The following is a 24000-nucleotide window of genomic DNA, read 5'->3' as shown; positions in this document are numbered from 1 at the left end:
ATGATCGAGCTCGATGGTCATCTCGGGTGCTTGCTCCAAATATCTCCAAAACGCTCCAAAGCCATCAGTTATCTCCAAAACACTCCTGATCTTATAAATATAATAAATAAACCCTATATTATAATAGTAATTAGGAAAAACACCTATAAACTATGGATGAAAATGGGTCAAATCCATAGTCTATCATGCAACTACCACAAATCCAAGGCGCACGACACCGGAAACTGCATGCATTTGGTCGATGACCTACTCTCATCCTACGAGAAAGGGATGTCGAGCATCGAGCCACCCAAGCCAAGGACGAATAACGCCAAGAGCTGGAGCAAAAATAAGGAAAAGAAAGCCCAGAGGCCCCAAGCACTCTTCCGTATACAGAACCACCAGCACCAGATCGAGAGCTACTACAAAAAGAAAGTCAGTTCTCGACCTCTTGAGTTGGGAGACATCGTACTATGTAAGGTGTTCGAAAACACCAAGGAGTTGAACGCCGACAAGCTTCGGACTAACTAGGAAATGTGGGAATCGAAATTCACACCATGGATTTCCGTTCAAATTAGGAAAATTAGGAAACCTCTAATTTCCCCGATGTCTCAGATATCTGCTAAACCACACGCCAAGCAATCAGAACACGAAAGTAAAGACGAAAAGAAATAAGAAATAAAAAAAAAAAGAAAAATGAGACTTATTCCAAATTCGCGTATGAGCGTTACAACAAGGTAGAAGCCTTGGCTATGAGAGCTGATATACCTTGGATTTGACCCGTTTTCATCCATGGTATATATGTGTTTTACTATATATATATCTATGTTTTCTACTCTTCTAGGTATGTTTTCAGGTTCAGGTGCATTTCGGAGTAAAGCTATGACTTTGGAGCATTTTGGAGCTTAAAGGACATTTCATCCGAGCTGACCATGTAGAGGTCGACGAGAGGAAGAAAAATCGATCGATGCACATCCAGTGCTGTCGATCGACACCATGAGATGCCTCGACAAATGAAGATTAATATCGATCGATGTACACAAGTACCATCGATCGATGTCGAGACATTAGGCATGCGACATTTTGGATCCAGCGGACTTGAGCTCAAGTCTAAGCGAAATTACGAAAATGCCCTGGCGAGTTTTTAACCTATTAGATTATATACTGCCTAAGTGTTTTGACGGCAGAGAGAGCTTTTTGTTACAGTTTTACTTTGAGAGAGAGAGAGAGAGAGAGTTTTGGAGAGAAGATCACTTGTGATTGGAACTCCTTGTTTTCATTTCTTTTCATCTATAGTATGAGTTCCCATTTCTTCATTGTCATGAATTGCTTTGCTATGTCTGAGTAGTTCATTTATTAGATCCAGGGGTCAGTTAGGTTTGTGGGATTAGCCCCAAACTATAGATCTGCCTTGTTGTGATATTCATGATAGATTTGTATTCATTGCTTGTTTTAGCCTTGCTAACTAGAACATGATCATAGCATTGCATACTCAAGCACCCTTGTTATCCCATCCTGACATCTATCTATCATATTAGGATTGCTAGAGAGGGCTAACCGCCAATTTAGTATCTTAATAGGGCATATCATACTCGCGCATAGGCCTGGCTAGAACCAGTCGATCGATGTCCTCAACTGACTATTGGTCGACGTAGGTAAAGGTGTATCGGTCGATGTCCCTATAGGACCATCGATCGACACTCTTTCGTTGTCAACATACTAACCGTTGAGAAATGAGATCTAGTTTGTTAACCAGTGAAACATGCGACAGATGATCAATGAGTTAAGCGGTTGAGCTCTAACATATCATGCATGCAACAAATAGGCATCTATAGATATTATAATCTCCAACACCTGAATAGTGGGCCTGCATCTAATATCATTTCCAACCAAGTTACATTTACTATTTACTTCACTTGTTACTATTACTATTCCATTTAAACATTTACAACTCTTAGAATTAATAAACACTAGATTTAATTGTTCCCTAGCTCCTTGTGGATTTGATCCCTAAGTACTACATATGAACCTCTTTTGATGAGAGTAACACTCCTTAGGGTAATTTGAGTGGTACCAAATTTGGCGCCGTTGCCGGGGAGCTTTGATCGCCATTAGATTTAGTTTTATTGATTCTTATTCTCTTCTCTACCCCCTTTCTAACATAATCTTTTTCTTGTCTTTTCAGGTGAATGCCCAGCGGTACCAGAAGCAACAAGGAGAAAGACTTGCTGTTCTCAGACGAACCTGCTCATTTGGAACGCACCATCCGTAGAGGTCAACGTTCCACATCGCTCGACGCAACAACTTCGTCGTCGATCGATGCTCACAACCAATCATCGACCGACACCAGACCTTCATCGTCGATCGATCCTAATCATTCGACAACGATCGATATTACACCGCGTACGTCGATCGATACCGTGTCGTCAAAAATGGTCAGGACGGTCATCTGCGTAATGCAACAGGTCAAAAAATAGACGCTCAGGGCACTGTAATCCATGATGCTGATGCTACAGGAGCTGCTCAACCTGTAGACGAGGACGCTCGATCGAAACCACTGGCCGACTACAATCACCCAGATGAGTACTATTCCAACAGATCAGCTATTCGACTTCCAGAGATCCAGAAGCAGAATTTCGAGCTGAAGCATCAATACTACACTCTCGTGTCGCAGATACCCTACTTTGGGTTACCGCAAGAGCATCCTATGGACCATCTAGAATGGTTTGAGGATTTAATCGCTGCTATTCGGATGGAAGGAGTCCCCGAAGATTACCTGCTGTGCAAGCTCTTCAGATACACGCTGAATGGAGAAGCGATACACTGGCTTAGGCAGCAACCCAAAGGATCCTTAACATCCTAAGCCGACATCAAGAATGCTTTCTTACGAAACTTCTTTGATGAGGCGCGCGCTGAAGAACTCCGAAACAAAATTTCCACATTCTCGCAGGAGGCTGGAGAGTCCTTCGAAGATGTGTGTATTAGATTTAGGTTCTTCCAGCGAGACTGTCCACACCACGGATTTAACGAAGTGCAGCTGCTAAGCAATTTCTTCCGAGGTCTCGCCTTACAGTATAAAATGGCTCTTGATACAGCGAGTGAAGGAAACTTCACTACTCGGAATCCGTTACAAGCTGTGACCCTTATCGAAAACTTTGCTAACAGCAGCAACACCAAAAACACTGACTCTGAACGGAAGAAGTCTGTAGCCTCTATCGGGAAGGAACAGATGGATGAAGTAAGAGCTAAGTTAGATGTGGTGCACGAGCTTCTTAGGAAGCAAGTCTGTTTAGCTGATGGAGAAGTAGCAGATACGGAAGGAGAAGAAAATGTGAACTACATCGGAGGTACCGGATTCCAGAAATTTGGAAACCTGGGCAGAAACAGAAACGTCTTTGGAAATGGTCAAAGAAGTAACCAGAGTTCAAAATTTCAAAAACCCTTCAACAACAGCAAAAGCTACTCGAACTCCTACTACCAGAATCCACCACCCCAAACTCAGGAAAGCAATATCGAAGAAATGCTTGATCGAGTATTGTTGGGACAACAACAAATCACCGTGGATTTCAACGGTAAAATAGACTCCGCCTACAACAATCTGAACACCAAAATCGAGACCTTAAAGACTCAGGTGAGAAAACTTGAAACGCAAATGATTCAGACTGGCGAAACTATAAAGAGGCAAGAAGCTTTCGCTAGAGAGGCAGGACCTGACAAGGGAAAACACCACGTAAATGCCATCATAGATGATGATTTCTGGCAAGTGGTGAGACATGAAAAGCTTGAGGAAGGAGACCTCGAAATCGAAAGCTCCATGAGTCTCGGCGGATCCCAATGGTGTCGACCGATGTCGATGAACTCGCATCGATCGACAGACCATGACGAAGATCGATGGACGGATTACTCCAGTCATCGATCGACGTCGTCCGCTAAATCGACTGAATGCAATGCAGTTCGAATTCTAACTCATGAGGAATTCGCAGCTAAGCATCCTCACCCACCATCCCCTTTCTATGATAAAATCGATCGATCGGTTGACCCAACCATCGATCGACAGAGTTTCGATCGATCGTCACAACACACCTCCCATCAATCGACAGGCACCTCTGACATGCCGAGTGCGGTTACCCTCAATCATTAATGACTATATCAACGCATTCAAACCACCACCGAAACCATTAGCTAGCACACCCAAACCAAAACCCAACCCTTTAAATAGTTCACCAGAACCAGTTCAAGAAGATCAGGAAACTGAAGGGATAAGGTTAAGGAAAAGAAAGGAGAAAATCCTAAGAACCTTAAGAGGGAAGCTAACGATAAGGAGATGGATGGTTTCACTAAAAGAATCCTCAAAATCCCAATCGAAAAAGCTTTTGATGATGCTTACTTCACACACCGGTTGTGGATGTTCTTCAGAGAAACAAAGGTAACTGAGGAGGAAATTAGGAGAATGTTTCATCAAGTCAGAGAGAAGATGAAACACAGGATCACATTGTCGAAGAAGAGTGATCCTGGGAAGTTTGCAATACCACGCCTAATCAAGGGTGTTAAATTTCTCCATTCAATGTGTGACACATGAGCATCAGTTAGTATCCTCCATAGGATCATGGCAGACCATCTTGGTTTGATCATCGAACCTTCAACAAAATCCTTCACCTTCGTGGATCTTTCAGAAAAACGATCAGGAGGTATCATAAGAGATCTGGAGGTACAGATTGGTAATGCCCTTGTCCCGGTAGATTTTCATGACCTGGACATCAAGTTTAACTGGAACTCTTCACTTCTGCTTGGAAGATCTTTCCTAGCTACAGTAGGAGCTGTATGTGACATGAACAAAAACAAATTGTGTCTGACGCTGATAGACCCCAACATCCACTACGACCCTATCCGACCTAAGAGAAAAATTATTAATTCTGTGGATTATGGAAAAGAACTTGGCTTCATTAGCACATGCCATTGTGGAGCAGAGTACGAATCAGAGTACGAAACATAGTACTCGGAATCGATCGACAGCCACACCTTTCCATCGATCGATTCCAATGAGTCAAAGGTGACCGATGACCGCAATAACACGTCACTCGACGTTGATCAGCCGGTTGACCATTTCGCTCTACCTAATCATTGTTACCCACACTTTGCCTTCCAACCTCCAAGCAAGAGAGGACGTGATGATTATTCCAGGGGCAGTTGGGCAGACAGTGGTTTCCATGAAAGTTTTGCAGTTGACACTATAATTACTTCACCTAACGAAGAACATACAGAAGAATACGATGAGGATTATTGGAAGAAATGTGCAATAGAAATGTCTTTGCAGGATAAAAGATTTGAAACACAGAAGTTCACCAACACGTTTCTAACATCGTTCGACGATGTGCACTCCACATCGGTCGATACCCACTCTCGTCCATCAAAACAACCGTTCACATCAATCGACACCCATACAGGAACATCGATCGATATGCGCGCCGCAGAAAAATCCAGAAGCATAGATACCTATTTAAAACGTTTTGCACCCCTGAAATCACCTCCACACACCAGATCAGACACACAAGAAGAAAAGATGAACACTCCTCCGTCTACATCAACAGGAAAATCCATGAAGAGCAATCATCTCAAGAACACAAGTTCTGCAGAAATTATTCTGCCCTCGATCGATGCATCTGTATCAACATCGATCGATACTACTCTTAAACCTAATCTTTCTATTTCTAAATTGAATGATAATGCAAACATTTATTACGGTTTTCTAACACCTGATGAATTTGGTGTTTTTAGGGACCCAGATGGCAACGCACGTGCAATAGATGGAAGGATCTTACAAGTGTCCAGAGAGGACATATCAGATATCCTTCAAGTGGCCAATGGACCTGACAACCTATTCTCACAGCAACGTGGCACTCCAGACGTCATTCAAACCGATCCAAACAAACACGTAGGAGTCGTCGCAACAGAAATCAATCCAGATCTATCATGCCAACCAAAAGCCAAGCATCGATCGACGGGACAACTCAGACATCGATCGACAGGATAACACCAACGTGAACCGATAAGGATGACCCGACGTCGATCGACAGACATTATGAATTTGGAAACCGCGTTTTTGACATGTACGGAGCCAGAAAGTTCATTTGGGAACGAAGGGACGAGTATGGAGTCCACAGAGATGAGTGTGGACACGCACGAGGCGTAGCTGGTGAGATGATACATGTCACAAAGGACGACATCAGGAAATTACTGGAAAGAGCATCTCTTTTTGAAGAGAGTCACATCTATCTTCAAGAACATGCCACTTCCCACTCACAAGACTGGCACCAGAACTCTACACCAAAGATGAAATCAACGAGATGGTGACTGTTATTTGTGGAGCTCAGGAAAAACTGGAAGAGGAGCTCAAATCATTGGTAGAAGATACACATCAACCTTTGGATAGAGGCTACAATGAGCTTTTCAGAAGTATGGTAGAAATGAGGACAGAAATTGAGAGTTTACGACATCAACTTGAGAAGGAAGCCACGACCTCAGCATCGATCGACGCACCACATGCACCATCGAACGACGTCAGTCTTCCGACAGCCCAGATCCCTGCAGAACCGCAATGTTCAGCAGAACACAAGGATGACTGGGAAGTCTCATACATCAACATGAGGATAAACGACGTGTACTACCCTCTCAACAACAACGTGGACTGGCTGAGCACTAAAATCGATCTACTACAGCAAGATCTGGACACCATTCGCAAGAAGGACCAACAACCAGCCACATCAATCGATGTGTGTACCATCACATCGCTCGACGCTAAGATCTTAGCCATGGATGATAGGCTGCAGACTTACGAGGACATGCATGACCGCTTCGTATCACCAGTCATGCTACATTTAAACAAACTGTGTAGTCAAATACTTCATGCCCAAAGGGATATTGATAAAATTACTAATCAAATTTTTTTGCAGGCAAACTCATCTTCGATCGACAGGCTACGAGGGCCATGGATCGATGGCAAGAATCCTGTGGAGTTACTTCCCTACACAGCAGCAGAGGTTGACAAGATCACGTCCAAGATCTACACTGCTATAGGCACCATGGAGGAACGACTCGACAAACGATGTGATGACATCTACTTTCCATTCGACAACAGAATTGGTGCACTAGACAGCCACGCAGAATGGCTACAGAAAGAAGTCGAAGCCATTCAGATGCAACTCGCAGCTCAACACTAGATATCAGCCTCGATCGACAGGAAGTGAGCGAAATCGCTCGATGGTAAGTCGTCGAGATCGACCGACGAACACTTAATCGCATCGATCGACGCCGAGTCTACACCAGCCTGTGAGCAGCAGATACACAAAACGATAGAGTCAATGCACGAGGAACTGACAGAACTTTCAGCATACGCCTATAACAACATAGGCTGGCACCAGGTCAGCATTGACAACGTTCACGATAGGCTACAGAACATCTCCAATGCACTAAAGAAGATGGATGACAAATGGACAAGAAATGATGAGGCCACAAGAAGTTTCATTGCATCTTGGTCAAGAATGTTAAGAGATGACGTGGATGCTTGTTTTCCAACAAGCAGTTGTTTATCCATCAAATAGCCAATCACTACCACAGTCAAGCTAAATGACTATAACCAAGCGCTGAGTGGGAGGCAACTCACTATTAGGTATTTTATTTTGGTTTTATAAGCTAGCATTTATTTACTTTTGTTTTATTTGTTTCAGATTTAGGAGAACCAAGTAGGAGGACCTGAATATCGACCGCCGAAGAGACATCGACATCGCTCGACATAGACAAACACACGACGACCGATGCAACATTTTCCCATCGATATCTAATCCGGTCAGATGTATCTTCCTTACTTGTTACATTTCGTACATCATGAATTATTCCATCATAACTCCGGCTGAGTTACACTGTGACAGTGTAATTTAAGTCTTGGGGAGATTTACTGATATAATTTATTTTATTCTTATATAAAAGGAATTTTAATAAATTATGCTTACCTATTGAAAATGGGACTATAATCTTATATTGATTTAAACTTGAATATCTAAACAATATTTAGTACCATTTTAGATTTACTGATTCCAAATAGCACTATAGATGCTAAAGCAGATCAACCTATCAACTACACACTTGCCTTGACCGTATGAAGTAACCAAAGCTGATTTCCAACACTAAACCTGACATAACCGCTTGTCTTGGGGCTTGGTATACATGGGATCATAGTCTTCAGACAGGTCTGGAAGGTAACGCCTTGTGTAGATTATTTATCTCATTTTCTCACTCTAAATTTTGACCCTAGAATAGTTAGTGATTTATATTTGATTCATTTAAAAGAAAAAAAAAAGATCTATTGCTTACTTAGGATGAGTCTGAACAAGACTTAGTGGCTAAAACCATTAAGGCTTGATTCATAAAGACACCAATAAAAGAGTTTGAAACGGGACTTGGAGGCGGCAATCTTCAAGGCTCACTTTCACAAAAAAATCTTGGATATAGGTCAAAAAGAAGTGAACAGAGCTTGGTGGCAACCACCATTAAGTTTTGATCCATGGAAGCGTGTCCAATCTTGGTCACTGATCCCGCAATGGAAGCAAACTTTGACTCAAGAGAGAAAATTAGAGAGAGAGAAATTAGGAACTAACTTTTTACCTGCAGTTCCAGATACTTGTCTGAAATCCTTGCATCCTATGATTGATACTCCCAAGGTAGAGCATTCACTTTATATTTATGCTACGAAATGAAGTCAGTAGAGGGGATGTCAGACATGAATTGCTGAGTTGTGTTATGTTAGAAATGGTTGCTAAGCTAGGATATTGCATAGTGTGCTTCTGTGGTTAGGACTTTTTAGATGTGGTTGCAAAATTGTTGAGGAAAAGACTTCTATACTTTAAAATCTGTAGTCCTTAATATTTTCAAACCTCTTTCAGAGAGACTGCATGTATGTTTTGCTTGAGGACAAGCAAAAGGGTAAGTCTGGGGAGTTGATATACCTTGGATTTGACCCGTTTTCATCCATGGTATATAGGTGTTTTACTATATATATCTATGTTTTCTACTCTTCTAGGTATATTTTCAGGTTCAGGTGCATTTCGGAGTAAAGCTATGACTTTGGAGCATTTTGGAGCTTAAAGGACATTTCATCCGAGCTGACCATGTAGAGGTCGACGAGAGGAAGAACAATCGATCGATGCACATTCAGTGCTTTCGATCGACACCATGAGATGCCTCGACAAATGAAGATTAGTATCGATCGATGTACACAAGTACTATCGATCGATGTCGAGACATTGGAGATGCGACATTTTGGATCCAGCGGACATGAGCCCAAGTCCAAGCCAAATTACGAAAATGCTCTGACGAGTTTTTAACCTAGTAGATTATATACTGCCTAAGTGTTTTGACGGCAGAGAGAGCTTTTTGTTACAGTTTTACTTTGAGAGAGAGAGAGAGAGTTTTGGAGATAAGATCACTTGTGATTGGAACTCCTTGTTTTCATTTCTTTTCATCTATACTATGAATTTCCATTTCTTCATTGTTATGAATTGCTTGGCTATGTCTGAGTAGTTCATTTATTAGATCCAGGGTTCAGATAGTTTGTGGGATTAGCCCCAAACTATAGATCTGCCTTGTTGTGATATTCATGATAGATTTGTATTCATTGCTTGTTTTAGCCTTGCTAACTAGAACATGATCATAGGATTGCATACTCAAGCACCCTTGTTATCCCATCCTGACATATATCTATCATATTAGGATTTCTAGAGAGGGCTAACCGCCAATTTAGTATCTTAATAGGACATATCATACTCGCGCATAGGCCTGGCTAGAACCAGTCGATCGATGTCCTCAACTGACTATCGGTCGACATAGGTAAAGGTGTATCGGTCGACGTCCCTATAGGACCATCGATTGACACTCTTTCGTTGTCAACATACTAACCGTTGAGACACGAGATCTAGTTTGTTAACCAGTGAAACATGCGACAGCTGATCACTGAGTTAAGCGGTTGAGCTCTAACATATCATGCATGCAACAAATAGGCATCTATAGATATTATAATCTCCAAAACCTGAATAGTGGCCCTGTATCTAATATCATTTCCAACCAAGTTACATTTACTATTTACTTCACTTGTTACTATTTCTATTCCATTCAAAGTGACCATCATGTGTCTGATATGCAGTCTTTGCAACATCTTGTTCCTGCATCCTTATCTGATGATACCCGGCCCTAAGATCCAGTTTCGAAAATATCTTGGCTCCATGCAATTCATCCAACAATTGATCAATCATCGGGATCAGATATTTGCCTGGAACCGTAGCCCTATTCAAAGCCCTATAATCCACACAAAATTTGTGTGAATTATCCTTATTCTTCACCCGATAGGACTGGACTTGAGAAAGGACTCTGACTTGGCCAAATCAACCCTTCATCCATCATCTCCTTAACCATTTTCTCCATGACTTTCTTATATGCTTGGGGATACCTATAAGGTCTCACACTTACAGGTTTGGAGTTTTCCTGCAACACAATAGCATGTTCTCTGCCCCTGACTGGAGGTAAGCCCACCGGTTTCTGAAAAACCTCCTCGTACTCTTGTAATTTCTGAGCAATCATCGGCGGTAACTCTTCCTCTGAAGCCCTCAAACCATCCATTGCTTTCAATTCCATCTCTGGAACTGCTTTGCTCACTGGAACATTCACCGAGAACGTTTTGATAGAAACTCGTTGCTCGTGTAGTGTTGGATCACCTATTAAAGTGACCGGCACTCCCTGGTAGATGAAAGACCATTCATTTCGTTCCCAATCCACCAAACACTTGCCCAAGGTTCGCAACCACTGACGCCCAATATGATATCAGCGTTTCCCAACTCCAAGACAATGAAATCAGCTTGAAACTTCATAAATGGTAACACCAGCTCCACGTTCTTACAAATTCCAGAGCCATTGACATAGATCCCCATTCCCAATAGCACGCTCAAGTTTGGATTTTGTGTGATATTAAGTTTATTCATCTTTGCTGCAGCTGGTGATATGAAATTATGAGTGGCTCCACTGTCAATCATCAGCACCATCGGATTCGTCTTCATAACACCACGAAGATTGGTAGTTCTCGGAGAAGATAACCCCAAAAAAGAGTTCAAGGATAGTTCCATCATCGATGCTTCTGTATCTTCAACTTCTTCTTCTACTTCAATCAAGGACTGATCCAAAATCTCCATTTCAATACCATTTACTACCGTCAAAACCTGAAGAGATCGGTTGGGACACAAATTCTGTCTTGATCACTCGTCGTCAAACGTAAAACAGAGCCCCAAACGCTTCTTCTCAGCTATCTGAGCTTCAGTCAAACGTAACTGAGTTTCTGCCCTCCAGTCTCGTTCTGTTTCGGTTGTTGAGGTTTGAAAGTCCACCCTGAACTGCTCTTGGAGGAAGAATATGACTTTGTCGATGCTGTTTTTAAACTGTCTTTCCTCTCAGCTTGTCTCTCTCTACAAACCACTTTATAAAGCATAATGTCCTCCATTTGATACGTCGAAGTAATCATCTCATCCAAATCCACTGGTTTGCACATATTAACCACTTCCCTCATCTCCGGTTTAAGGCCATTCATTAAGATTCCCTCAAGTTATGTATCTGTCAAACCAGTTATTTGTGAAGAAAGATCTTCAAAGGCGTGGATATACTGAGCTGCAGTTCCCGTCTGCTTAACTGTAAAAAACGGCTGACTGGGATCTCTGAACTTCTCCTTACTAAATCGAGACACCAGCTTCTGTTTAAACTCAATCCAGCTTCGAAAATCCCTCCGATGCATTTCACTATTGAACCAGCTCAGAACGTCAACTGCTAAGCTCACTGAAACTACTTCCAACTTAGCTCTGTCATCGTAACCGCCAATCCTGAAAGAACGTTCAGCTAGTGCAAACCAAGCATACGCATCAACTCCATCAAACACAAGCAATTCCACATGTTTCAACATTCTTTCGCGACTACCGACTACAGTGGTTCGATCAACCGCATCCTCATTCCTAAGACTACGGCCAGGTTCCGAGGTGGAAGTATGTACCTGATAGTTTGGATGACGATACAGCAGGGGCGATTTGTCGGAAAAATCAATCAATTTTGATAGTTTCTTCTCCAATTGAGCACACATCTTATCTTAACATGCTTCGATCTTTGCCTCCAGCGATGCTTCGAATCGCGATTCCATCCCCTTCGCATTCTTCTCTAACTCGTGAAACGACTCAGTGAATCGCCGATTCATATTAATCTGTGACGCGGTATGATCGCGTAACATCGGCGCGAGCAAATCCATCGTTATCGGAGGATCCGATTGATTCTCGCTGGCTTGTCTCGTGTTCTTCGTCATCGATCGCGCGAAGTTCCTCGATCCATAGCGCTCACCACCACCAATTTGTTAGAACTAAGATGTATATTGAGTAAGATCCGCCCAACCACCCTCTCTTAGCTCCACAGAACGGAGTCTAAGCCAATTACAAACAATGTAGATCCAACCCAAAGGCCAACCAACTAACTGACTCTATTATTCACCTTGGGTCTTTTTATATACTCAAGGTCCAAGTACAATCAATTCACGTAACGACTTACTCCACTGCCAGCTCATCTGTCTCTACTTCCTCTTCCTTATTCTTCTCTTCTCCTTTGTTCCTCTTCCTCACGTAAACTCTCCGCGTCATATCAACTTCCCACTTATTTGAGATCCATAAAGTACAACAAAAAAAACCTTGCAAAGTTGTGGAAGAAGGGAACTCCAAAAAAAAAGTGGTTCAAGTATGTATAACGAAAGAAAATCAAAAGGGAAAAAAAATGATTTGAAAAGAGTCAGAACCCTGGACGTAATGGATTTGCCCAACCACATCTGTGAGTTTAAATATCAGTTAAGATATCGAAACATAATATAAACCCAGATGCAATATGATAATATACCTGGGAGTTCTAGGTTTTGTGTTCACAATCACTTGGAGATTGTCGAACAGTCTGATCATGACTAGAGATTGATCTCAGAAGCACCCGTGATGACTTCATCAATAATATTTGGTGAGATGAAACAAATTAGGAATGGATGATGAGTTATCTTGTACATGCTTGAGCACCTAACAACCTCAAAACGATCGACTTTCACAATGGAACCGGCTTTCAAAGATGGCATGTAATGATTAGCACGTCCGGCGGGAATAAACCTATGAATCACAGAATCTGCAAATAATATTATTCAACAAAGAATAAGAAAATAAATTAAAAACAATTATGTTAAATAAGTGTGATAGATCAAAGATTAACTTACCTTTTCATCAAGGAAGAGAACCGTGATTCCCATAAACACACTGTCTTTCTTGAAGTTATGGGAATCCCAAAGGGGAGGAGGCCAGAGGCTATGCTCTGACTACTACGACCAAGAAGGAGAGACTCGAAGATTGAGTGACGGATGCCAGGGATGCCAGTTTGAGGAACTGGAGAGGCAGAGAGAAACATTTTCTAGAAGATGGTTAAAGGTAAGAGGAAGCAATGAGTTTTGTGGAGATGCAGATTGGGTTCATCAAAGATGAGAAAAATATATATAGGCTTTACAGAGGGGCTACAAATCAGGAACATTATGATCAAGCGATTTAAGATGGGGAGATGAAGAGTTCAATGGTGAAAAAATAGATTACAAACAGGCACACGGCGCAACTCTGTACCTCAGACTTGTATGAGACAACGATGAAAAGAACCTTAACGCATGTTAAACGTCAATTTAAAATATAGGAAAACTATAATTGTTGCAAACTTGAGCTTTTTTCTTCATATAGTGTGATGAATCCTATTTAAAAATGAAACCCACAATATACTTGAGGTCTGGCCCTCAGAGGAAGCAGAAGAAAGCAAGGGCTTTCGACCTTCATAAATATATATATTATTTTCGGCCATCAATGTACAAAGTATCCTTTAGTCTAGTGGTATAAATATTGGTGTTTATATTTTAATAACATGGGTTCGAGTCATAGACCTTTTTCACACATTTTAAATTAGGAGCCTACAAAAGTGAGCAAAGTGTCTCATTATAATGTAGAATGTTCAATCCGGTAAAACCGAACCAATTAAAACCGAACCCAACCGAAATAGAAAAAATGGTTTGGATTTGGTAGTACCGAATATACCGAATGGATGTCATTTTTAAGAAACCGCGGTATATGGATATGGTTTGGTATATAAACCGATCAAACCGAATAAACCGAATAAACCGATCAATTAAAATATAATAGTCTAAGTATATGTAAATTATATAATATAATTAGGACTTTTTGCCAAAACTAACCCACAACTTGATTTTAACCCCAAACCTATACCCAAACTTGAATCAAATGCAAAACTAACCTAAAAGCCTAGTGAAATTACAGCTCAGCCCTTTGTGACCAAACAAAAAACCAGAAACCATTTTTACGAATATAGTCCCAGTAAATCGTCTGAGTCGTCTGAGATGTTGGAAGTAGTCTGGACGACTTAAGTGTAAGTCGTCTGGTACCAGTTTATTTTAAAAATAATTTATAAATCTTGTAAGAAAATATTTTGATGCGTGAAAAATAAAAATCAAGTAATTATAAACAGTTTTAAGTGATATAAATTAAGATATGATTAAATTGATTTGTTTTGAAGATAGATGAGTGGAAGTAGTGAATTATGATATTCTTTGGTTTAGGAGTTTGGCAAACATATGTTGTAGTATTGTATGTATTGTTAGGGTTAGATTTTGGAAAACTGAAATGTTTTTTTCAAAAATTAGTTTTCACCTATATGTGTTTATTTCTGTGTATAGTAAACACTTTTAAAGTTTGATTTGATTTTATGAAGTGTTTAATTAGATAATTAAGTTTAGGGGTTATGTTTAGGGTGTGGACAACTTAAATTCCAGTCGTCTGTTGAATAATTTACCCGGACGACGTATATTTCAGTCGTCCACATCGTACCGAACCTTTAATTTTACCAATGTACGTTTTAACCTAACCGGATCAATTAACGGACATATAAAAACTATTTTTTCACTATTTCACAACTTTACGAAACCCTAGCGCCGTTTCTCTTCAACGGGGATTTCGAAGGCGATAAGACGAAAACCCTACCGTGGTCGTGTTCCGCCGTTATCTTCGCCGTTAATCTCTCCGATTATGACGAATCTCGTTTCTCCTTCATGCCGTAGAGTATTTTCGTAGTTTAAACTGACCGTCCGCTTCCTTTTTTTCAGATCTGAAATCTCGTTTGCCAAACTCCACCGCCGGTATGTTATTTCTCATGTATTAAGGCGTTTAGCCGCCGGAAAATCCTAAATATTTTAGTCTTGATTCTTCTTTTCCCTTCTATTTGCAGATCTGTAACGGCTTGGGACCACATCTTCTCCGACCATATCTTCTCCGACAATATCTTCTCCAACTGTAAGTCATTCGTCTTTTGTTTAAAAGATTTTGAGATTGTTGTAGTCTTTTGCTGAAAGACTACTTGGACGACTCTGAAAGACTACTTGGACGACTTCCAGGAAGTCGTCCAAGTAGTCTTCTCACTTCCTGAAAGTCGTCTGAGTAGTCTTCTCACTTCCTCGAAGCCGTCTGCAAGTCTTCTATAGTATTTAGAATAGTGCGCAACCTATGTGTTTGAGATGGTTGTTTGTGATTGTTTGCAGGCCTTAAAATGGATTTACCAGAACTCCCGCTGAGGATGTTTACATTAGGAGAAGAGCCCGATGCAATCAGGAGCATTTCGTATCATTCTGATGACACGAAGTTGTTTAAAGCTCTATGTGATTGCCTCACAGCTGACGAATATGAGGATATGAAGGTGTTGGGGTCAAAAACAGTTACTACAAATTTAACATTCAAAACGTCCGAGGAGGAAAATAAGAATTTCTCCGAAGAGTATTTTTCGGAATAGACTCTTTCTTACGAAAAAGCTTTACGGAAGAAAGAATCGAGATGTCCGACGAAAAGCTCAAAACAGGTCCTAACCAAAAGCCCGTAAACCACAGCATGGTTTACGCTTGGCCCACAAGGAAGGATAAATGTCAAGTTTCCGCGGATAAATACGGAAGTTTTGAAGATAATTATGAAGATCGGGAAAATGGAAAATCTCCATTTTATGCTATGACGGCTTAAGGGCAGAAGAGTAAAAGCGTAAACCGACCTTGGAGCTAGTATATAAGGAGTCCTAGGCGAGGAGCAGAAGGAAGAACTTTTTTCAGAGCAAACTTAGCACTTAGAGCAATTTAGGCAATTTTCCGTTTTTGTTATTTCGAGCTGCGACTCAATTAGGTTTAGCCGTCTTAGGGTTGCTAGAACTAGGAATCTCGCCGACAGCTCTCGAGCCCAGGCTTATACCTTGTTGTAACGCTCATACGCAGATTCGGAATAAGATCTACTTTGCTCTCTTCTCGATTTCTTATTTTTATCGTTGTTATTCTCGTGTTCTGATTGCTTGACCTGTGGTAATTAACAGATATCCGGGTCCTCTGGGAAATTAGGGTTTTCTTAGTTTCCTTATTTAAACGGAAATCAACAGTGTGAATTTCGGTTCCCACAGTTTGGCGCTAGAAGGAGGGGGACTTACGGATCAATCTAACCCGCAAAAGCCACTCAACGATCAGGAACGATATGCGAGATTCGACGTGCGCGAACGTCATCTCATTCAAGGGGGGAGAAACGATCGATCGGGCCAAACCTCGAAACGATCTCCTTGTTATCGAGTTGACGATTCGAGATATCGACGTCACTAGAGTACTAATCGATACCGGAAGCTCGGCCGATATCATCTTCAAAGACACTTTTGAAAAGATGGGGGTCAGTCAATCCGAAATCGCGAAATACCCAAGCCCATTGCTAGGACTTTCGGGGGAAACGACCATGGCCTATGGATCGATTAGACTCGCTGTCAAAGCCGGAACCGTGACTAACATCACAGAGTTTCTAGTCATTGACCGCCCCGCATCTTACAACGTTATCATGGGGACGCCATGGCTAAACACCATGCGCGCAATCCCATCAACCTATCATCTTTGCCTCAAGTTCCCGACCCCTAACGGAGTCGAGGTAATCTGGGGAAATCCAAGAGTTTCACAGGTTTGTTTCGCCGCGGAACTAAAACGAAAGAGACCGATCCTCGAAGTTACTCCTAAGAAAGCGGAGAAAAAGACCTCCAGCAAAAATACGCAAAGTCAGGATTCAGCGGAATTCTTCTGGCAGTCTCGCAGCATCGCAGCTCTAGATGAAAAACGTGAGCCAACATGCGAACCCGTGGTAACGACCTGTCTCGACGAAGCCTTCCCAGAACGCTGCGTCAAGATTGGAGCCAATCTCCACGAGCCTTTAAGGACAGAACTCATAACCTGTCTCAAAAAGAACCTTAATACTTTCGCATGGGCTGCAGAAGATATGCCAGGAATCGACATTAACATAACATGCCACGAGCTGAATATCGACCCGACATTCAAACCCGTCAAACAGAAAAGACGGAAGCTGGGACCCGAACGTGCTACCGAAGTAAACGATGAGGTCGAAAAACTGCTTAAAGTTGGGTCGATAACGAAAGTAAGATACCCGGACTGGCTCGCCAACCCCGTAGTAGTCAAAAAGAAAAACGGGAAGTGGCGAGTTTGCGTAGATTTTACCGACCTAAACAAGGCATGTCCAAAGGATAGCTTCCCTCTACCACATATCGATCGATTGGTAGAAGCAACAGCGGGCAACGAACTCTTATCCTTCATGGATGCCTTCTCAGGTTATAATCAAATTAGGATGAATCCCGACGATCGTGAGAAGACTGCGTTCATTACCGATCGCGGAACTTATTGCTATAAGGTAATGCCCTTCGGCCTCAAAAACGCTGGAGCAACTTACCAACGACTCGTGAACCGAATGTTCTCCAAACAACTCGGAAAAACGATGGAAGTTTATATCGACGACATGCTCGTCAAATCCCTCAAAGCAAGAGATCACGTATCGCATCTCGAAGAATGCTTTGCACAACTAAACTCCCATAACATGAAGCTCAACCCGACGAAATGTAGATTCGCCGTGGCATCAGGAGAATTCCTCGGCTACTTGGTCACCAACCGCGGCATCGAAGCAAATCCAAAACAGATCAACGCACTAATCGAGATGGCTTCACCAAAGAACAAGCGGGAGGTCCAGAGACTGACCGGCAGAATCGCAGCACTTAACCGATTTATTTCACGATCAACAGATAAGTGCCTGCCCTTCTACGACGTCCTGCGAGGAAATAAAAAATTCGAATGGACGGAAGAGTGCGAAAACGCCTTCCAACAGCTGAAGCGTTATTTAGCTACTCCTCCAGTCCTCGCAAAACCCGTGGAAGGGGAGCCTTTATTTTTGTACATCGCGGTGTCGGCAACGGCCGTAAGCGGAGTCCTGATCAGGGAAGAACGCGGAGAGCATAAACCTATTTTTTACATAAGCAAAACCTTGTTGGATGCCGAATCTAGGTATCCGTTGATGGAAAAATTGGAATGCGCGGTCGTGACATCGGCCCGAAAACTAAGACCATATTTCCAATCCCACACGATTGTCATCCTCACGACCTTTCCCTTACGGACAATTCTGCATAGCCCAAGTCAATCAGGTCGATTGGCTAAGTGGGCGGTCGAGTTGAGCGAGTATGACATCGAATACCGACCAAGGACGAGCGCAAAATCACAAGTGCTTGCAGACTTCTTGGTCGAACTCCCGACGGGAGCAATAACCAATGAGGAACCAAATTCCACCTGGCTCCTCCACGTCGATGGATCCTCATCCAAGCAAGGATCGGGTATCGGGATCCGTCTCACATCTCCAACGAGCGAAATCTTGGAACAATTGTTCAGACTGGAATTCCATGCCTCAAACAACGAGGCCGAATACGAAGCATTGATCGCAGGTCTACGTTTGGCTCACGGCTTAAAAATACGTAATCTCCATGCTTACTGCGACTCCCAGTTGGTGGCCAGTCAATTCAGCAGAGAATATGAAGCCAGAGACGAACGGATGGACGCATACCTCAAACTGGTCCAAGGTCTAGCTCAAGACTTCGACTGTTTCGCCCTTACCCGGATCCCCCGTTCCGAGAATGTTCAGGCGGACGCCCTCGCGGCCTTAGCATCAAGTTCCGATCCAGGACTCAAAAGGGTAATTCCGGTCGAATTCATCGAACATCCGAGTATCGGACCGCCAGTCGTTGTCAATCTCATAGAGGGACAAGACGACGAGGAAGAAGAAATTACGATACCACCACCATCAGAGCAATCTGATTACGGCTGTGATACCCCATGGCTTCAGACGATTCGAGACTACATTATCGACGGGCAACTGCCCGCCGAAAATGGACGGCTCGCAAGATCCGAACACAGGCCGCACGCTACGTAACAGTGGACGGCGAAATCTACAAATGGAGATTCTCCGGACCACTCCTGACGTGCCTGGAAGGAGAAAAGGCGAGGAAAGAAATGGAGGAAATACATTCCGGCTCATGCGGCAACCATTCCGGCGGAAGATCACTAGCCGTGAAAATAAAACGCCACGGATACTATTGGCCAACAATGATCGGAGATTGCGAGAAATTCGCACGAAAATGCGAAAAATGTCGAAGGCATGCGCCAACCATCCGACAACCGGCCGAAGTTCTTTCTTCCATCACATCGCCTTATCCTTTTATGCGCTGGGCCATGGATATCGTCGGACCTCTGCATAATTCAAAGCAAAAGCGTTTCCTTCTAGTCCTTACCGATTTTTTCTCAAAATGGGTAGAGGCGGACTCATACGCAAGTATAAAAGACGTCCAAGTCGAGAATTTCGTATGGAAAAACATCATCTGTAGGCATGGAGTTCCTTACGAAATCGTAACCGATAACGGGTCTCAATTCATTTCCACCCGATTCGAGGCATTCTGCGAAAAGTGGAAGATACGACTCAACAAGTCAACTCCCAGATATCCGCAGTGCAACAGACAGGCTGAAACAATCAACAAGACCATTCTCGACGGGCTAAAGAAACGCTTGGAGGCCAAAAAAGGTAGATGGGCCGACGAACTCGAGGGAGTCCTCTGGTCTCACCGTACCACCCCAAGACGAGCAACGGGAGAAACTCCCTTCGCCCTGGTATACGGCACGGAATGCATGATTCCCGCAGAAGTAGAATTTCCCGGTGTTCGAAGAAGGTTCTTACCTGAACGAGAGGAACTCAACAATGATATGCTCTTGGACGACCTCGACCTCATTAACGAACGCCGGGATCAAGCGCTCATCCGAATTCAAAACTACCAGCACGCCGCTGCAAGATACTATAATTCCAACGTACGGAATCGTAGGTTCAATCAGGGAGATCTGGTCCTTCGCAAAGTCTTCCAAAACACCGCTGAACGAAACGCGGGAAAACTCGGAGCAAACTGGGAAGGTCCCTATAAAATCGAAAAAGTCGTCCGACCGGGTTCTTACGAAATAGCCAACATGCAGGGCATAAAAATCCCTAGAACCTGGAATGCGATGCATCTAAAAAAATACTATCACTAAACAAACCAACTCGCAATCACTGAACTACGAGACGGCTTGATCTCCGCAAGGAGTACGTAGGCAGTTTGCCGAAAGGCAAATTCAGCTGTCCCCCCTCATTAAAAAAGGGGGGGGGAGTGGGTACGTATACTCATATACTCCCAAAAAATCGAAAAACTTCTTACCACACTTTTGGTGTTTTCGACTTACCAAAACATCCTCACCCGCGAAATCGCGACAAGGTCTTCGGAAATTAGTCGGCCGCTTGGGAGAATCAACCTTTAGCATCGCGAGACGTCACAAAAGATGCCTCAAAGCTGGTTTCTTCCGAGCAAACGAAATCTCCGCAAAAAGACACACACATGCACACATTAACATTTATTTTGCGCAAAATAATCAAAACAACAGCACACGCCACCAAGTCTGATGCTGATCACATCGAACTCATAAACGTCCTAAACAGACATAGACATCTCATGGAGATGACTCTCTTACATCCGACACAAGGATAATAGCGCTATTAAAGAAATCCGAAATTTTGGTCTAGCACTTCCGGTCTCCGGAGAGATGCTCGATTCGCATCAAACAAGTCGTGTAAGCCGAGAACTTTTCGCGGACTTTACATCGATACGAATCAGGAAGAAATCGCGACAGGAAAAACGATAGCCGGTTAGTCACCGCACAATCCTTAAACCGAAAGTAAACCTAGGTCTTGCCCTAAACCCAACGCTCTGGTCTCTAACATCTCAAAGGCATGATATCGAAAGATAGGAGATTCTTAAACCACGCCTCTATGTTTACGTTCGATACCTTCAGCACCCCCGCAGAGTTCACATCTCGCGGAAGAACTCTCGAAACAGGTCTCGAATAAAACATTTCGCAATTGAAGAAGGATATGAGACGACAACTCATCACCTTCCTCCCCACTGTTCACGAATTCGCATTAAAAGCATTATCCGATTATCGTACCATAAAAATAAAGCCGCGGAGCGGCAGGGATTCAAAGCCACACACGGCCAGTCCCGAAATACAAACAAGGCCATTCAAGGCCGAAACATAAAAACATTAAAAAAAAATCTCTCGCAAGAGATCTAACCCAAGTCACCCTCAGAACTTACGCCCCCTCTTCAACCACTGCCTCGTCCGAGCCTGGAGCCGCGTCGCTTCCGTTCTCTCCGACCATCGGGTCTTTTCCCTCTGGGTCTTCTGAACACGTCGGAAGGAAGCACGCGGATTTCAGGTCGGCCAGGATAAGATCGAAATCTCCATCCTCGGCCGCCATATCTCCCTTGCAGCCGGACTGCCGTAGCGATCGAGCTCGAGCCAAAGTTCGGTCGCTACGTAGCAATCGAGCTGGAGCCAAATTTCGGTCGCTACGTAGCGACCGAGCGATCGTCCCGCTAGGTCGCTACGTAGCGACCGAGCTCAGCCAAGCTCGGTCACTACGTAGCGACCGAGCGCTCGTCCCGCTCGGTCGCTACGTAGCGACCGAGCTCAGCCAAGCTCGGTCGCTACTTAGCGACCGAGCGCTCGTCCCGCTAGGTCGCTATGTAGCGACCGAGCTCAGCCAAGCTCGGTCGCTACGTAGCGATCGTCCCTCTCAGTCGCTACGTAGCGACCGAGCTCAGCCAAGCTCGGTCGCTACGTAGCGACCGAGCGCTCGTCCCGCTCGGTCGCTAACTTTGCGGATTAGAAACCGCGGAAAACTCGTAGTAAACGTGTCGAGTCGGAAGACGGCCCAAAGGGACCTAAAACACGATTCGAAGCCCATCCTACGATTTTCCTAACCAAAAGCCCGTAAACCACAGCATGGTTTACGCTTGGCCCACAAGGAAGGATAAATTTCAAGTTTCCGCGGATAAATACGGAAGTTTTGAAGATAATTATGAAGATCGGGAAAAATGGAAAATCTCCATTTTATGCTATGACGGCTTAAGGGTAGAAGAGTAAAAGCGTAAACCGACCTTGGAGCTAGTATATAAGGAGTCCTAGGCGAGGAGCAGAATGAAGAACTTTTTTCAGAGCAAACTTAGCACTTAGAGCAATTTAGGCAATTTTCCGTTTTTGTTATTTCGAGCTGCGACTCAATTAGGTTTAGCCGTCTTAGGGTTGCTAGAACTAGGAATCTCGCCGACAGCTCTCGAGCCCAGGCTTATACCTTGTTGTAACGCTCATACGCAGATTCGGAATAAGATCTACTTTGCTCTCTTTTCGATTTCTTATTTTTATCGTTGTTATTCTCGTGTTCTGATTGCTAGACGTGTGGTAATTAACAGATATCCGGGTCCTCTGGGAAATTAGGGTTTTCTTAGTTTCCTTATTTAAACGGAAATCGACAGTGTGAATTTCGGTTCCCACAGAAGGCATCGAAGTTGGGAGTGTTCATCAAATTCAAGGAGCTTGAGTTTGGTTGGACTTCAAGGCTGGTACATTTTTTGCTCTGTTTCCAGCTGGACATCAAGAAGAAGTTTGAGCGCTGTAGTCTTGTCGCTTCTCAACCTGCGAGGTTTTCACTGATAGAGTTTGATCACCTAACTGGGCTGAACTGCGATTACATCAAGGACCTGGAAAATCCAAGGTGTGAGGTTACGAAGGAGATGGCTGCTTTCTGGGAGAAGATGCGTGTTGATCTTGATACTGGGCCAAGTATTGAACAGATAACAAAAGCATTTTACCACTGCGACGAGTGGTCTCAGGATGATCGCATGCGGCTGGGATACTTTGCCATCTACGCAGGATACATCGAAGGGAAAAAGTTCTCATCGGCTACATCAGCTAGTCTTGCAAGGCTAGTGGTGGATTTAGAAAAATTTGAGAATTATCCATGGGGGAGAGTAGTGTTTAAGGTGCTGATGGATTCTCTGAAGGCAAAAGACTTGACGCAAACTGGTTACACTGTTGATGGGTTCATACAAGTGCTCCAAGTGTGGGCGTACTATGCTATGCCAGAATTGGGTGTTAATTATGGGTCTCCCATACCAAACAGACCGTCTCCACTGTTGCTGGCTTACAAGGGTGGCAAAAGACAACGCAAATGTTTTAAGGCTGCTATCAAAAAACAGGTACTTAACTTCACTCCTAAGACTTCTCAGACGACTTAAAGTTAAGTCGTCTGGAAAGTCTTCCAACAAAAATTCTTCTCAGACGACTTAAAAGTAAGTCGTCTGAGTGGTCTTTTTGTTGGAAGACTTTCCAGACGACTTAACTTTAAGTCGTCTGAGAATAAAATACTTCTCAGACGACTTAACTAAGTTTATATCTTTTATTTATTGCAGACTATCGGGAAGAACTTCGTTCCGAAGGATTTTGATGAAATGTTTCCAAAATGGGACGGAGACGTAGATGACCCTGCCGCGGATAACATAATTAAAGTCATGTTTAATGATCCTGAATGGAAGTGGACCATGGAATGATGGCAAGTCACCGGTACTCGCAAGGTTGTGAAGATGGAAGTGAGTCCAGGGAAGAATGAAGTGAGTCCCGTGAAGACG

General features: G+C 43.2%; 1 non-coding gene across 1 annotated transcript; it reads right to left on the bottom strand.

Annotated features, from left to right (window-relative positions):
• Positions 1-2896: 2896 nt before the first annotated feature.
• On the bottom strand, positions 2897-3003 carry LOC125608500. Its single transcript, XR_007339390.1, has one exon. It is a non-coding gene; the product is annotated as a small nucleolar RNA R71 (small nucleolar RNA).
• Between the last annotated feature and the right edge of the window lie 20997 nt (positions 3004-24000).

The sequence above is a fragment of the Brassica napus genome, chromosome A4 (genome assembly GCF_020379485.1).
Source record: "Brassica napus cultivar Da-Ae chromosome A4, Da-Ae, whole genome shotgun sequence".
Lineage (NCBI taxonomy): Eukaryota > Viridiplantae > Streptophyta > Magnoliopsida > Brassicales > Brassicaceae > Brassica > Brassica napus.
This window is presented reverse-complemented; position numbering and strand designations above follow the sequence as displayed.